Genomic DNA, 14,272 nt, shown 5'->3' with positions numbered 1-14,272 from the left:
GGAACTGCGTCCATGCATTGACTATAGGGGGTTAAATGCTATTAACATAAAAAATAATGCCACCTATCTCGGGGCTCTTCGACAGACTGCAAAGGGCTAGGGTCTTTTCCAAGTTAGAGCTATGTGGTGCTAACAACTTAATACATATTCGAGAAGGGGATGAATGGAAGACTGCGTTTAACACTCGGGATGGTCATTATGAGTATCTGGTAATGCTGTTCGGTCTCTGAAACGCTCCCGCTGTCTTCCACGACTTTGTTAACGACATCTTTTGGGAGCTATCATCCACTTCGGTAGTAGTATATCTGGATGATATACTTATTTACTCTCCAGATATTGATACTCACCGATGAGATGTCTGTAAGGTCTTTGAGCTTCTGCGTGCCAATTCCCTTTTCTGCTAAGGTAGAGAAGTGTGTCTTTGAGCAGGAATCTTTGCCTTTCCTGGGATATATTATCTCGGCCAAGGGGTTGGCCATGGATCCTGCCCAACCGGAGTCTTCGATGAACTGGCAAGAGCTGCATTCCCTTAAAGCGGTGCAGCGCTTTATGGGGTTTATCAACTATTATCGCCAGTTCATCCCTCACTTCTCTACTCTTGTAGCTCCTCTGGTAGCCCTCATCAAGAGGGGAGCTAATCCCAAGCAGTGGCCTGAGGAGGTCTCCAAGGCTTTTACTTCAGTGAAGTTCCACTTCGCTAGGGTTCCTGTGCTACATCAGCCAGATGTGGATAAGGCTACTTTCACACATCAGGTTTTCGGCGTCAGGCGCGATCCGGCGTCGTGCCGGAATGCCGGATCCGGCAAATGTTTTGTAAAACCGGATGTGACGGATCCGGTTTTCTGCCGGATCCATCTTGTTCTTGACAGACAAAACCGGATCCGTCTCATCCAGTTCATCCGTTTTTCTATCCGTTTTTCGACGGATTACGCCGGATCCGGTTTTTAAAAACACCCCTTGTGGCCTTCCGAACGGGATTGGCTACTGGAAAACTATATATAGCGTGTTCCTACAGCCCTTCTTTGACAGGTTGTAGAGGAGAAAGTGCAGGTTGGAGAGAAGAGCAAGTGACTGGCGAAGATGGATGTTGTGATTGGAAATATTTTGAAGAATTTGGCGGATTTTACAGCACAGGCGAATCGTTTGAGGGTGATTGTTCTGGAGAAGGAGAGAGCGAGACAGCAGCGCATCAGGCATCGTAGACGACGTTTGTGGATCCACCCCATCACAGCCAAGAGAATGACGCGTGGGGTCTATTCTACACTCTGCATGGACCTTCGATGAAACCCGGATACATTTTTTGGATATGTTCGGATGAAAATGGAGAATTTTGATTACTTGGTGGAGCGCATTGCACACCTCATAAGAAAAGCGGAGACCTATTGCCGCTTCTCTGTTTCACCCGCAGAGCGTCTGATGGTGACTTCAAGATAAGCCACATTTATTGGATATGCTCGCATCAGAGCACACTTTCACTGCAATCTTGTTGGTGGTAGTTTGTATCTCCAAGTATTATAGCTGAGTTTTGTTATGTAATGCCGTGATTTAAAACTAATTGATTGTTTTTTAATTCCCCACAGATTTCTTGCAACTGGAGAATCCCTTTCGTCACTGCATTTCCAGTACAGACTCGGGATTTCCACCATATCTGGAATAGTGAAGTACACATGCCGTGCACTGTGGGACTACTTAGCTGAAGAGTTTTTACCAGAGCCCACAACAGAGAGGTGGATTGAAATTTCAGAAAAGTTTCAACAGATATGTCAGTTTCCCAACTGCTTGGGCGCTGTGGACGGGAAACATATCCGCATTGTAAAGCCAGCCGGATCGGGATCGGAATATTTCAATTACAAGAAATATTTTTCAATTGTCCTCATGGCCATCGCTGACGCGGAATACAAATTTATTGCTGTTGATATTGGGGCCTATGGCCGCTCCAATGACTCTCAAGTTTTCAAACTGTCTGCCATGGGGCGTAAACTGTATGGAAACAGCTTCCAGTTCCCACCACCTAGACCGCTGCCGCAAACATCTGGTCCACCTATGCCATTTGTCTGTGTAGGGGATGAAGCCTTCCAGCTGTCAGAACACCTTTTGAAACCGTACTCTAGCAGAGGATTGACAAGAACAAAACGCATTTTTAATTACCGCCTCACAAGAGCAAGAAGAATGGTTGAATGTACCTTTGGTATTCTGACAGCCAAATGGCGGGTCCTATTGACTGCGATCAACCTCAAGACAGAAACTGTAGACGAGCTGATCAAAGCTTGCGTGGTACTCCACAATTTTGTTATCTGCAAGGAACCCATTTCCATTGAGGACACCTCTGAAGAAACCACCTTGCAAGATTACCATGACATTACCACTAGAAGTTCTGTGACGGTTTCAGTAATGAGGGACAATTTTGCACTATACTTTATGTCACCTCAAGGCAGAGTACACTGGCAGGATGACAGAGTGTGAAAGATTTATGCCCTTAACCAAACTTGTGTTCTGTACCAACAGTATATACCTTTGCCAACCAAAGTTGGCTATCTTGTCATGGTCTCTATTTTTAGCTTTAGGCCACAGGTGTGTACCTGGTTGTGTTTTATGCAAAGTATTTCACCTTTTAACAAAAGTTGTGTACATTGTTAGGAAATCACCAACAATAAACACAACTTTTTAGGTGAAATACTTTGCTTCAAACAAAACCAGGAACACAACTGTGGCAAAAAGCTAAAATTTACCCACAGTTATATACCTGGTTTTGAATACCTTTTTACCTTTTAAATACCCTGTATTTAACCTTTTTTTAAAACATATTTCGCCACAGAAAAAAATGACAGACAACCAGTGTAAACAATAATTTAACTTTTATTTCAAATATTTTTTTTTGTAAACTGTTTTTAAAGTTAAAAAAACTTTTTTGTAATAAAGGTTTGAAACCAACTGGGCATTTCTATTACAAAACACATCATAAATCTGTGTAGTGTGGGGTGGAAATACTGCTGGAGGGGCTGCGGGACACTTCGACAATGGGAGTGTGGAGAGAGGATTGGGATCGTGGTGGGGAAGGAACAGTTAGAGGTGATGGTGTGGAAAAAGCTACAGAATGGGTGGACATGTGGGAGGCAGAAGAGGTGGTGGGCGGTGGAGTGGAGGGTTGGGCAGGGACTGTAGGAGCAGATGATGTTGATGGCAAGTTGTATGGGGAAGGAGTTTGGTACGGGGAAGGAGTTTGGTACGGGGCAGGTTGCTGGAAGTGGGGAGATGTCTGGTACTGGGTTGGTTGCTGGTACTGGGGAGGTTGCTGGTACTGGGGAGGTGGATGGTATGTAATAGGAGGGGGAGGATGGAAACTGGCTGGAGGGGGTGCAGATGTAATAGGAGGGGGAGGATGGAAAGTGACTGGAGGGGGTGCAGGTGGAGGAACTACTGTGGTGGGAGGAGGAGGTTGGGAGGTAACTTGCTGGAGAGCACCGTGGCATGAATGCATTACATGCATCTGCTGGGTAGGAGATAGCGTTTCCATGCGCTCCACAACAGACCTGAAAAAGGTGTGGTTTGGCGAAGATCTTGCTTCTGAATGCATGGTTTGCAGAAGTGTCTTCACCTCCAGAATGCTGGAGTTGATCTGCTGAAAGCCTGCGGAGATTTGCTCTGACAAGACTTTTAGACAGTTCTGGAAAGATGCATTCAGATGCAAGAACTCTGGCGCATAAGTCTTTTCCTGACCCCTCTGCCGCTGCCGCCCAGTACCCGCAGGTGTACTAGAGGTGGCAGGGGCAGAAGGGTGGGGTAAAGGGAAAGCGATCTCCTCACCAGCAGCTTCATGTAATGTAGGCGGCCACGATGCTCCTGTGCTGGTGGATGGGACAGATGGGTCGAATGTGTGGGAAGGCTGGGAAGGTGCAGATGTACTGGGGCGGTCAAAGTGTCCCTCGGTGCCGGTCTCCTCAGGGATCGCCTCAGAAGGGTCCAATCGTGCAGGCTCCCGAGTGCTGCTCACCGTGCTGTGGAATAAAGAGAAAAAAAAACAATTAAAATAGTGACATGGTATGGCCCTGGCTGAAAAAAAAAAGTTACATCTAACATTTTTTTTCACATGTGGTGTGTAATATTTACCTTCTAGTGACCATTGTTTCCCGGAGGAACGACAGGGCTTGTGCGTACTTGTACTTGCTCCTGCGTCCTCCAGATCCACTTGGGGCCCGCATCTCTTTATTGAACTCCTTCTTGAAACGATCCCTCACAGACTGCCACCGATTCACAATTCTGTTCCCTGAAACGAGAAAGGAGTGGTTAGAATACAACATCAGTGTTTCCCAAACTCCAGTCCTCATGGTCCCCAGGGGTCATGTTTTCAGGATTTCCATAGTAAATAGAAATCCTGAACACATGATCCGTGGGGACCACGAGGACTGGAGTTCGGGAAACACTGGTTTACATCAAGCAACCGGTACTGTATATACTTACGCTCTTTAATCTGGGCCCGAGCATCGAGGTCCTCCCAGCGGCCCACAAGGAGCGAACAGATTTCCTCCCAGAGTCGTCGGGTAACGATCAGGTCAGCGTGGCGGCGGTCAGCCATATTCCAGAGCGGCTCCCTTTCTCTGACGAGATCGATGAGGTGGTCCACATCGATTCCTCCATCCTCACCGTCAGAGTCGGGAGCACGCTGTGAAGGCTGTTAAAGAAAAAGACAAAAATAACATAATTAGCCTCCACAAAAGAAATGAAATAAAAAGTGCAAAAAAACAAAGCAAAAATATTTATACTTACACGCTGGTGACCGCCGCGTTGCTGTCGCCGACGACCCTGGAAGGCACTGCGAGGACCTCTTGGCCGAGCACCAGATTGGGAAGACTAGAGAAGAAAACAAAAAATGTTATGTCTTTGGATGTAGGCATTTGATTGCTGTGTGTGGTCTGCAGTACATTGTTTTCTATGTGTTGTGTGTAGTGTGATGTTGTGTTTCTGCGTTTGATGCCAAAATCTTACCAATTGTGAGCCCACTCCAGGTGTCTGTCCACCCCTTCCTTCTTCTTCTGGGAGCTCCTCTTCATCTTGTGATTCTTGTTTTGAAATAAAAGGCAATGAATAGACATATATTACAGAGATGATGGATTTTGGAAATAAAAACTTACCATCAAATGCTGACGATGCGAGGGAGGGCTCCCAGAAGAAGATGTGCTGTCTTCCTGCTGGCCAGACTCCATGCCTGTGGGTGGTGTTCCTGCTGCTGCCATTGCTGCTGCTGCTGCTGCTGCATCTATTGGGTGGCTGTTGAATAAAGATAAACAAAGGGCCAATGAATATCTTGATATTCCATGGCCCTAGTTTGGAGGAATGGGGGATTTGATAATTACCGTCTCTCATCTGCTGATGGACTCCCCTCCCGTTGTTCAGCATGCTGCTCCAATTGGGGTGGTGCTGATGGTGCTGCTGCAGATGTCTTCTGCCTTCTCCTGCGCCTGGTTGCTGTCTTGGGTGGCATGTTGGGTGTGGCTGAGGGTCCCACTGTCTTGCTTTTATATATGTCTTGTGGGCAGAGCTACTGAGCATGCTCAGACCAAAAAAACCGGATCCGGCCACCGGATCCGGCTGTCGCCGGATCAGGCGCATTGCAGCGCTCATAGGCTTTCATTGTGTGAAAAAGCCGGACACGCCGGATCCGGCGTGTCCGGCTTTTTCGCCGGAGACAAAAAACGTTACAGTAGCCATTTTTTCCAGACGCCGGATCGCGACACATTGCCGGATCCGGCGAAAACCGGATGAAACGCATGGCCATCCGGCTCGATCCGGCTCTAATGCAAGTCAATGGGGGGGAAACCGGATCCGGCATTGCATTTCGCCGGATCCGGTTTTTGTCAAAAGCGCCGGATCGCGCCTGACGGCGAAAACCTGATGTGTGAAAGAGGCCTAAGCCCTTCATATTGGAGGTGGATGCCTCTTCCTTCAGTGTGGGAGCAGTACTATATCATAAGGATGCTCACGATTACAAACACCCATGTTTCTTCTCTAAGAGCTTCACACCGGTGGAGAGGAACAATTCCGTTGGGGACAGGGAGTTATTGGCCATGAAGTTAGCCTTCTCTGAGTGGAGACATCTCTTAGAGGGAGCCTGGTATCCCTTTATAGTGTTTACTGACCACAAGAATCTGCCCAGCATCTGAATTCTTGCCAGGCCAGATGGTCCCTATTCTTCTCCCAGTTTAACTTCACGATTCATTTTCTCTCTGGGCAGAAGAATTTACGTGCCAATGCTCTATCCTGCTCTGTTGTCTCATCCGAGGAGGGGGACAAGCCACGGCTAATTGTCCCTTTGGAGAGTCTTCGAACTGTGGCTCCAGTTTCTTTAGAGCAGTTGCCTCTGGACGAATCCTATGTTCCACCTAATCTGCACCTGGAGGTCCTTTCTTGGGCTCACTCCTCCAAGGTAGGAGGGCATTTCGACATCAAGAGGACCACTTAGCTGTGGGCAAGAATGTATTGTGGCCTCGGATGGTGTGGTATGCAAGGGATTACGTTCCGGCTTGCGCTTCTTGTGCCAGGAATTGGTCTTCCCGGCAGAAACCAGCGGGCTTGTTACATCTTTTGCCAATGGTGGATAGGCCCTGGGAGATGGTCAGGATGGATTTCATTGTGGACTTGCCCAAATCTTGTAACAACAGGGTTATTTGGGTGATAACCGACCATTTCTCCAAAATGGTACATTTGGTCCCTCTTTCACTCAAGCCTTTGGCACAGGCCTTGGCGGTACTGTTCGTAAAATACATCTTCCGCCTTCATGGGATGCCTGACAGGATTGTCAGCGATTGGGGTCCCCGATTTGCATCTCGTTTCTGGAGAGAGCTTTGTTGCCTGCTTAGTATGGAGCTCAATCTCTCTTCTGAGTATCATCCTGAGACGAATGGACTGATGGAGAGGGCCAATCAGACTCTCATCAAACACCTTTGACATTTTGTTTCTGCCAGGCATGATGACTGGGCATCCTTGCTGCCCTGGGCAGTTTGCATTAAATAACTCCGTCTCTGATTCCACTGGACAGACACCTTTCCTTCTTAAATACAGTCAGCATCCACGTGTACCTATCCCATCTCGTCCTCTGATCCTAGGGTGGTGGATTGGGCAATGGAGGCGCATGACATCTGGGATTGCATGCAGGATGCCATTATGGTCTCTAAGGAGAGGATGAGGGTCTCTGCCAATGCACATCATTGTCCTACTCCAGTTTTTGCCCCTGGCGATTTATTGTGGCTCTCTGCTCGTAATATCAGGCTGTGTGTAGAGTCCACAAAAATTTGCTCCCCACTATCTGGGTCCTTTCAAGATTCTGGAACAGGTGAATCCTGTGGTATATCATCTCAGCCTTCCTCCACATCTGAACATTGCCAACACCTTCCATGTCTCTCTGTTGAAGCCTGTATATATGACCAAGTCATCAGGGACTCCTGCCAGGAGCTTGGATACATCCTCGGATGTGTCATTGTTGGGTCCAAGGTGGAGCATGGCAAAAAAATATTTTTGGTGGACTAGAAGGGTCATGGGCCAGAGGATAGGACCTGGGAGCTGATTGAACGCATTCGTACCCCCCAGCTTATTGCGACTTTCGAGCATGATGAATGTCGCAAGGGGGAGCCTAGCGGGAGTAATGTTATGCTCCAGGATTCTCCAACTGCACAGGGTAGATCACAAACTATGTCTTCCTCTGCGGTCTCCCATTCTGCACCAGCTGCAGTGGAGGCTGCTCAGCAAAAATGTCAGTCTCCGCGTCTTGCTTAGACCCGTGCAGTTTTGTTTGATTATTGCCGGCCTTCCAGACAAAACTATGGTAACCAGCAATAAGCAGCAGCTAACAGACACTCTGGAGGCTAAGTCCAGAAATCCCTCTACTGAGCATGCTTGTGAGGTGGCGACCTCTCATTGGTGGTCGGTTGTCAGCTGCTCAGGTGATGTGGCAGTTCTGAATTGGTCCACGAGCAAGGTCCTGTCTGACTGGACTTAAGCGGAGCATATAAAAGGGTCTTTGGGGCATACGTCTGCATGCCTTTAACTCCGTGTGTTTACGGTGCTTGTATGCAGCATCGCTCCGCCATTGTTCTTTAGCTGCGGTTTCTCCATCTCTGCACGGTGGATTCTGGGTTTCGATCGCACTTTCTCATAATTTATATTTAGCGCGATCTGGAAACCCTAACATCTTATCTATGAACTTCTCCAATAATTAATTCTAAAACTGTATGTCCTCTTCTCACATTGATAGCATTAATTAAATGGCTTTTTTTACATTAGATTTGTTTATTGTAGCTAATAAAAATGCTATAAAATGATAATGAGCTGTTTGCGCACATATTTCTCTTAGCACAGTTATAGTGATGTTTTCAGAGATGTTTTTAATAAAAAATGGGTTTATTATGACTTCTATGTTAAAATATATTTGGGATACATTTTTAATGGTTGTATTTTGAATTGCCACAAAAGGAGGCTCTACAAAGTACTGACTTTAGGGGTACACACTAAAGTTTTCAGTTATTTTGCCCTATTTGTTATTTGCTTCACAATAAAAAGAAAACCAAATGCTCACAGTTGTAGGCATGTTATTTTTATGAACTAATGCAAATCCTTAAAAAAACAATACATTTCCAGGTTGTAAGGTATAAAAACATGAAAAATGCAAGAGGGGGGGAATTTTGAAGCCACTGTATACTCTTTTGCTTCATTCCTCTATCTGAGAAGTGATATAAGCACAAAGAGTACTGACTCTGTGATCTGCTTAAAGGGTCTATCCAAGACTATTTTGTTACTTAAAAACTAGCAGGCAGGTAGCTATTATCTACCTGCTTATTATACCTGATATGCAGTGTTGCTGTGGCATTTCTGCATATAGCACAAGCAAATAGACGATCACATCTTTAAGTCCCCTATGGGGAAAACATTAACAGTTAAAAGAAAAAAAATGTTTTAAAAAATATTAAAAGAAAAAAATAAATAAACGTTCAAGTTACCCCTCTTTTCCCCCAATGAAAATAAAGATATTAATAAAATTAAAAAAAACACATGTGGTATCGCCGCATTCGGATCAGTATCGATCAGTAAGCATTGTAAGCAAAAAAATTTCAAGAATGCCAAAATTACATTTTTTTTGTCATCCCAGTTCCGCAAAACATGCTTTAACAAGTGATAGCAAGTCACATCTATCTAATAATAAAGACATTGCCTCATAAAAAAAAAAAAACTATCACACAGCTCCTTTGGACAAAAATTGAAAATGCCACACAACCTAAAAAAAAATTATTGCAAACTTGTCGTTTTTGAGCACTATTAAAATATTAAAAGACTGGACATACTTTATATCACTGTAATTGTATTGATGAGAATAATCATATTTTATGGTCATTGTTACCAAAAAGGCATGCCATAAAAATAACTGACAAAAAACAATACCAGAATAGCATTTTTTTTTGCAATTTCACAGCACTTGGAATTGTTTTCATAGAATCATAGAATGTTAGAGTTAGGAGGGACCTCCAGAATCATTGCGTTCAACCCCCTGCTCAATGCAGGAGTCACTAAACCATCTCAGACACATGTCTGTCCAGTCTTTGTTTGAAGACTTCCATTGAAGGGGAACTCACCAAATCTTGTGGCAGCTTGTTCCACTGATTGATCACCCTCACTGTCAAAACTTTTTTCTAATATCTAATGTGTCTTCTCCCTCTTAGTTTCATTCCATTGCTTCATGTGTTTCTATGTGTAAATGAGAATAAGGACACTCCCTCTACAATGTGACAGCCATTCAGATATTTTAAGACAGCTATTAAGTTTCCTCTTAGCCTTCTTCTTTGCAAGCTAAACATTCCAAGATTCTTTCACTGTTTCTCGTAGGACATACTTTGCAGTCCGCTCACCATCCTGGCAGCTCTTCTTTGAACTTGCTCCAGTTTTTCAAAGTCTTTTTTAAAATGTGTTGCCCAGAACTGGACACAGTATTCCAGTTGCGGTCTGACCAAGGAGGAGTACAGGGGGATAATTACTTCTTGTGATCTAGACTCTATGCTTCTTTTAATAAATCCAAGAACTTTGCCTTTTTTGCGCTGCATCACACTTTTGACACTTGTGCAGTCTGTGATTTACTAGCATACTCAAGTCTTTTTCACACGTGCTGTTGCTTAGTTCTATTCCTCATATTCTATAGATGTAATTTTCATTTTTCTTGCATTTCTACCTGTTAAATACAATTCTATTAGTAGCTGCCCATTGTTCAAGCTTATGTAAATCCTTCTGAATCCTTTCTCTGTCTTCTCTAGTGTTAGCTATTGCGCTTAGATTTGCATTATCTGCATATTTGATTAGTTTACATTCAGTTCCCTTATCTAGATCTTTTATAAAAATGTTGAACAACACTGGGACCAGGTCAGAGGCCTGTAGTATCCCACTTATAACACTGAGGTCATGACAGAGTCTAGTGGTACCCCATTGAAACACTCTTCCAATTGAATGTGCAACCATTTATGACCACTCTTTTAGTGTGTTCACTGAGCCAGTTATGAATTCACCTAACTGTAGCCTTGTCAATCCCACACTTGATCAATTTTTTAAATAAGGATTGTATGAAATACCTTATCAAATGCTTTGCTGAAGTCGAGATATACAATATCTACCACATTTCCCTGATCCATTCAGTCAGTGATTCCATCATAAAAAGAAATTACATTAGTCTGTCATGACTTGTTTGCTACAAACCCATGCAGGCTCTGATTATTTACTGTTTTCTTATCCAATTTTTCCCATTTTCTAAGATGGTATGAGGTAAAATGAATGGTTTCACTCAAAAATAGAAGTCATCCCACAAAAAGCAAGCTCTCATACGTCTGCGTGGACAGAAAAATAAAAGAGTTCTTGGATGGAAGGGAGGAAAAAATGGCAAGACCAAAATGAAAGTTGGCCATAGCGTGAAGGGGTTGATGCTTTTATTTCCCAAATAACAATGTAATAAATCATTTTCATTGGTCAGTGACCATCTCCTGTCCCTCACCCTAGTGTGATAAGCCTCATTTTGTTCTACAAGCCTCATTAATGAGTAATAATGCTAAACACTTGGTTGTTACTATTTTAAATGAGCAGCTTAATGTTGTTTTATGCGAAAGTGCAGCCATACTGTTTGCAGCATCACATAATTAGGAGCTGGAAGCCCCATTTTCCATAGTTGAATGATTGCTCCATATTGCAAGATCATTAGAAATTCTACTATATTATTGTGAAATTTTACTACATAATTGCTTGCATATAACAGATGTATACACTTTGTTAGAAACCAATCATGCATCATCTTTACTTGCAGGTTATGAGTTTAGATATTTATCTCCTTTCACATGTGTTCATTACATTTTTCTATGAAAAAAAAAAGATAATAATGCACTGTTTGAAATATTAGAAAATTCATGTAGAATTACAGTTTCTGGAAGTCTATCTTTAACCCCTTAATGCAACCAATTTTAATTTTTTTGCACTTTCACGTTTTTTTTCCTCTTTTTCAAAGAGCCCAAACGTTTTTATTTTTCCATTAACATTGCCATGTAAAGTTTATTTTTTTAAAGTTGCATAACAAATTTGTGGTGTTTCCTCCTATTTTTTTGTGAAAATGAAAAATTTGGGACAAAATCAATATTAGAGGAAAAAAAATATAATTTTTTTTTTTAATTCTACTTTGCATACATTTATCTAAAGGAATTTCAAGAAATTTCTTGAAAGAAGTTTTTAAAAAATTGAAGGACGCAGCTTTTAAAATAGTTCTTTCAAAGGTTTTCCAATTTTTCAGGCCCCTCAAATTTAATAAAATTGTTAATAGGTCCATTAAAAATAAGATTTATAACTTTCCATGAAGAAAATATAAATTTCTGGTAGATTTTAACAATTGAAACTTCCAATCAAAGTAATAGGATGTTAGAAAAATGACACCGACATAAAGTAATATCAGGATTGGAATAAATGGGTTAATACTGTGCTGCTGGTATTAAAGATGGAAAAAAAGAATGATATCCACGAATGCAATTTATTAGATTATTAGCCCCTGCTGCTGTGTTAAACCAGGATCATTAAACCTTGATATAATTCTTCTTTTCGATCTTTAATTTTGAAATAATCCATTTAATTCAATTGCCGATATTGTTGCCTTTGGTTTCACCATTTATATTCAGATAAGTCCATATTGGGCGTATTGTTTTTCCAGCTTTCACTGACATTTAGCAGATAAAAAGTAAATTATGTTTATTATTTTAGTTTGTGTGGTAAGAATATTGGGATTATGGGTGTAAACTTTCAAATGTTGAAAATTGCTATTTTTTTCAATTTTTTTTATTTATATTTTCACAAAAAAACAAAAATCATATCAACCTAAATGTACTACGATCATAAACTATAATGCGTGACAAGAAAAATAATCTTAGATATCTAGGATGTGTAGAAATGTTCCAGCATTCATAACACAAAAGGAGGACACGTCAGATTTGAAAAATGGGTCTCGGTCAGTTAGGTTCAAAACTTGTTCCATTACTAAAGGGTTAAACTGTGCCGCCCAGTTTAATATTAATCAAAATAATCAATTTTTACATCTCACAATTAGAAAATATTTAACAGTTCCATAGAGAGTCGATTTTGCAACTTCCATTTTCTTTGAATGCTGAATGGGATAAATTAATTAAGCCTTTTCCTCCTCTTGTGCAGCTTCGGCAACAACCACCCCCATACATGTCCTAAACAAATGAGAAGCCATTAAGGGGTCTGATTTTTAACAGGTAAAGAGAAAGACTATAGTTTTACAGGATTTAGGATTAGCACTAGACACCATGATTTTAGGAAGTTTGCTTGTTGGGGGATGGAAAAATATATATGGCAGTCTATCTTTATTTTTTAACCATTGTCCATCTTATTTTAAGTTATTGTAGCAAATTATATATATGCAAATTTATGTGCAAATTTAGGCCTGGGCTCCCACTTATGCTGGTCAGATGTATGGGCCCTTGTACCATTTTAGATCCTATAAAGACATGTAATAATGTTCCTCATACTGGCTCCTTCCTATAATAATAATCCCTTTCATGGGCCCTTCTAGTAATAACTCCCCCATGCTAGACCTCATGCTATTACAATGAACCCCATCCTGAGCCCATTACTTATATACTATTACCCATCATGTAATAATGTCTTCCATCCTGGACGCCTTCTAAGAATGATGGCTCCCATCCTGGACCACTTCCAGGCATAATGTCCCCATCTGTCCCTTCCAATAATAATGTTTTTGTTCCTGAACCTTTCCATGAAAACATCCCCATCCTGGGCCCCATGCTATAACAATGCCTTATATCCTGAGCCCCATCCTTGTATAAAGTTCCCTATTATGTAATGATGTCCCACATCCTGGGGCCTTTAACTAATAATCCCAGCAAAGAGCAAACAGATGAACGGCAAACTAGGGTACACAAGTCACCACATTAAGAGACGGAGCTATTTATCTGAAGTATTGCGGTACATAATTCAGTAAAAAATGGAGGTGCTTGCATGGAAAAACATGAATATTTCAATGTAAAAAGAAGAAATATGCAGCGCTCACCAATGAAGCTGAAAAACTGTGTGTCTTTATTTCACATGAATTCCATCAGCAGATATGTGGACATGCAGGACGTTAGAGGGATGCTAGGGGAGCGAGGTGCTGGACAACGGCCGTTTCACGATTACTCGCTTCTACGGGTCCAGGACCTCTAACGTCCTTCTTTTTACCTTTAACTAATAATGCCCACCATCCTATGCCCCTTTCTGTTATAAGGTCCTCTATCCTGGGCCCGTTCCTGGTGTAAAGGCCTTCTTCGTTAGCCAATCCCTGGTATAATGCCCAAATGCTGATAAAATGACCACATCGTGAGCTACTTCCTGGTAGTATACTCCATCATGGGCCCCTTTCTGGTATAACACCACCCTATCCAGGGCCACTTCAGTTTTTCTCCAGTAGATTTTAAAAGAAACAAACAATTATTTTTACCTTCCTCTGCTCCCATGACACGCATCTTCCTTCTCTGAGGCCGGCGCAGATGCCAGCAGCTGATTCTGATTTTAGCATGCCAGTATGGGCAAACTGATGTCTGCTGTTCGTACTCTGTTTGGCCAGCAGTGTATTTTCCAGCACAGGGTGTCGACAGGTCTTGTATGGCATGACAAAAAGAGAGGTTCGCCTTTTAAGTGCGATGTCAGAATAAATATTTTCACAATTTCTAGTTATTTCATGAACTACACATTT

Source organism: Dendrobates tinctorius, unplaced genomic scaffold (assembly GCF_039654945.1).
Source record: "Dendrobates tinctorius isolate UK_male_01 unplaced genomic scaffold, ASM3965494v1 ptg000095l, whole genome shotgun sequence".
In the NCBI taxonomy this organism is placed as follows: Eukaryota; Metazoa; Chordata; class Amphibia; order Anura; family Dendrobatidae; genus Dendrobates; species Dendrobates tinctorius.
This window is presented reverse-complemented; position numbering follows the sequence as displayed.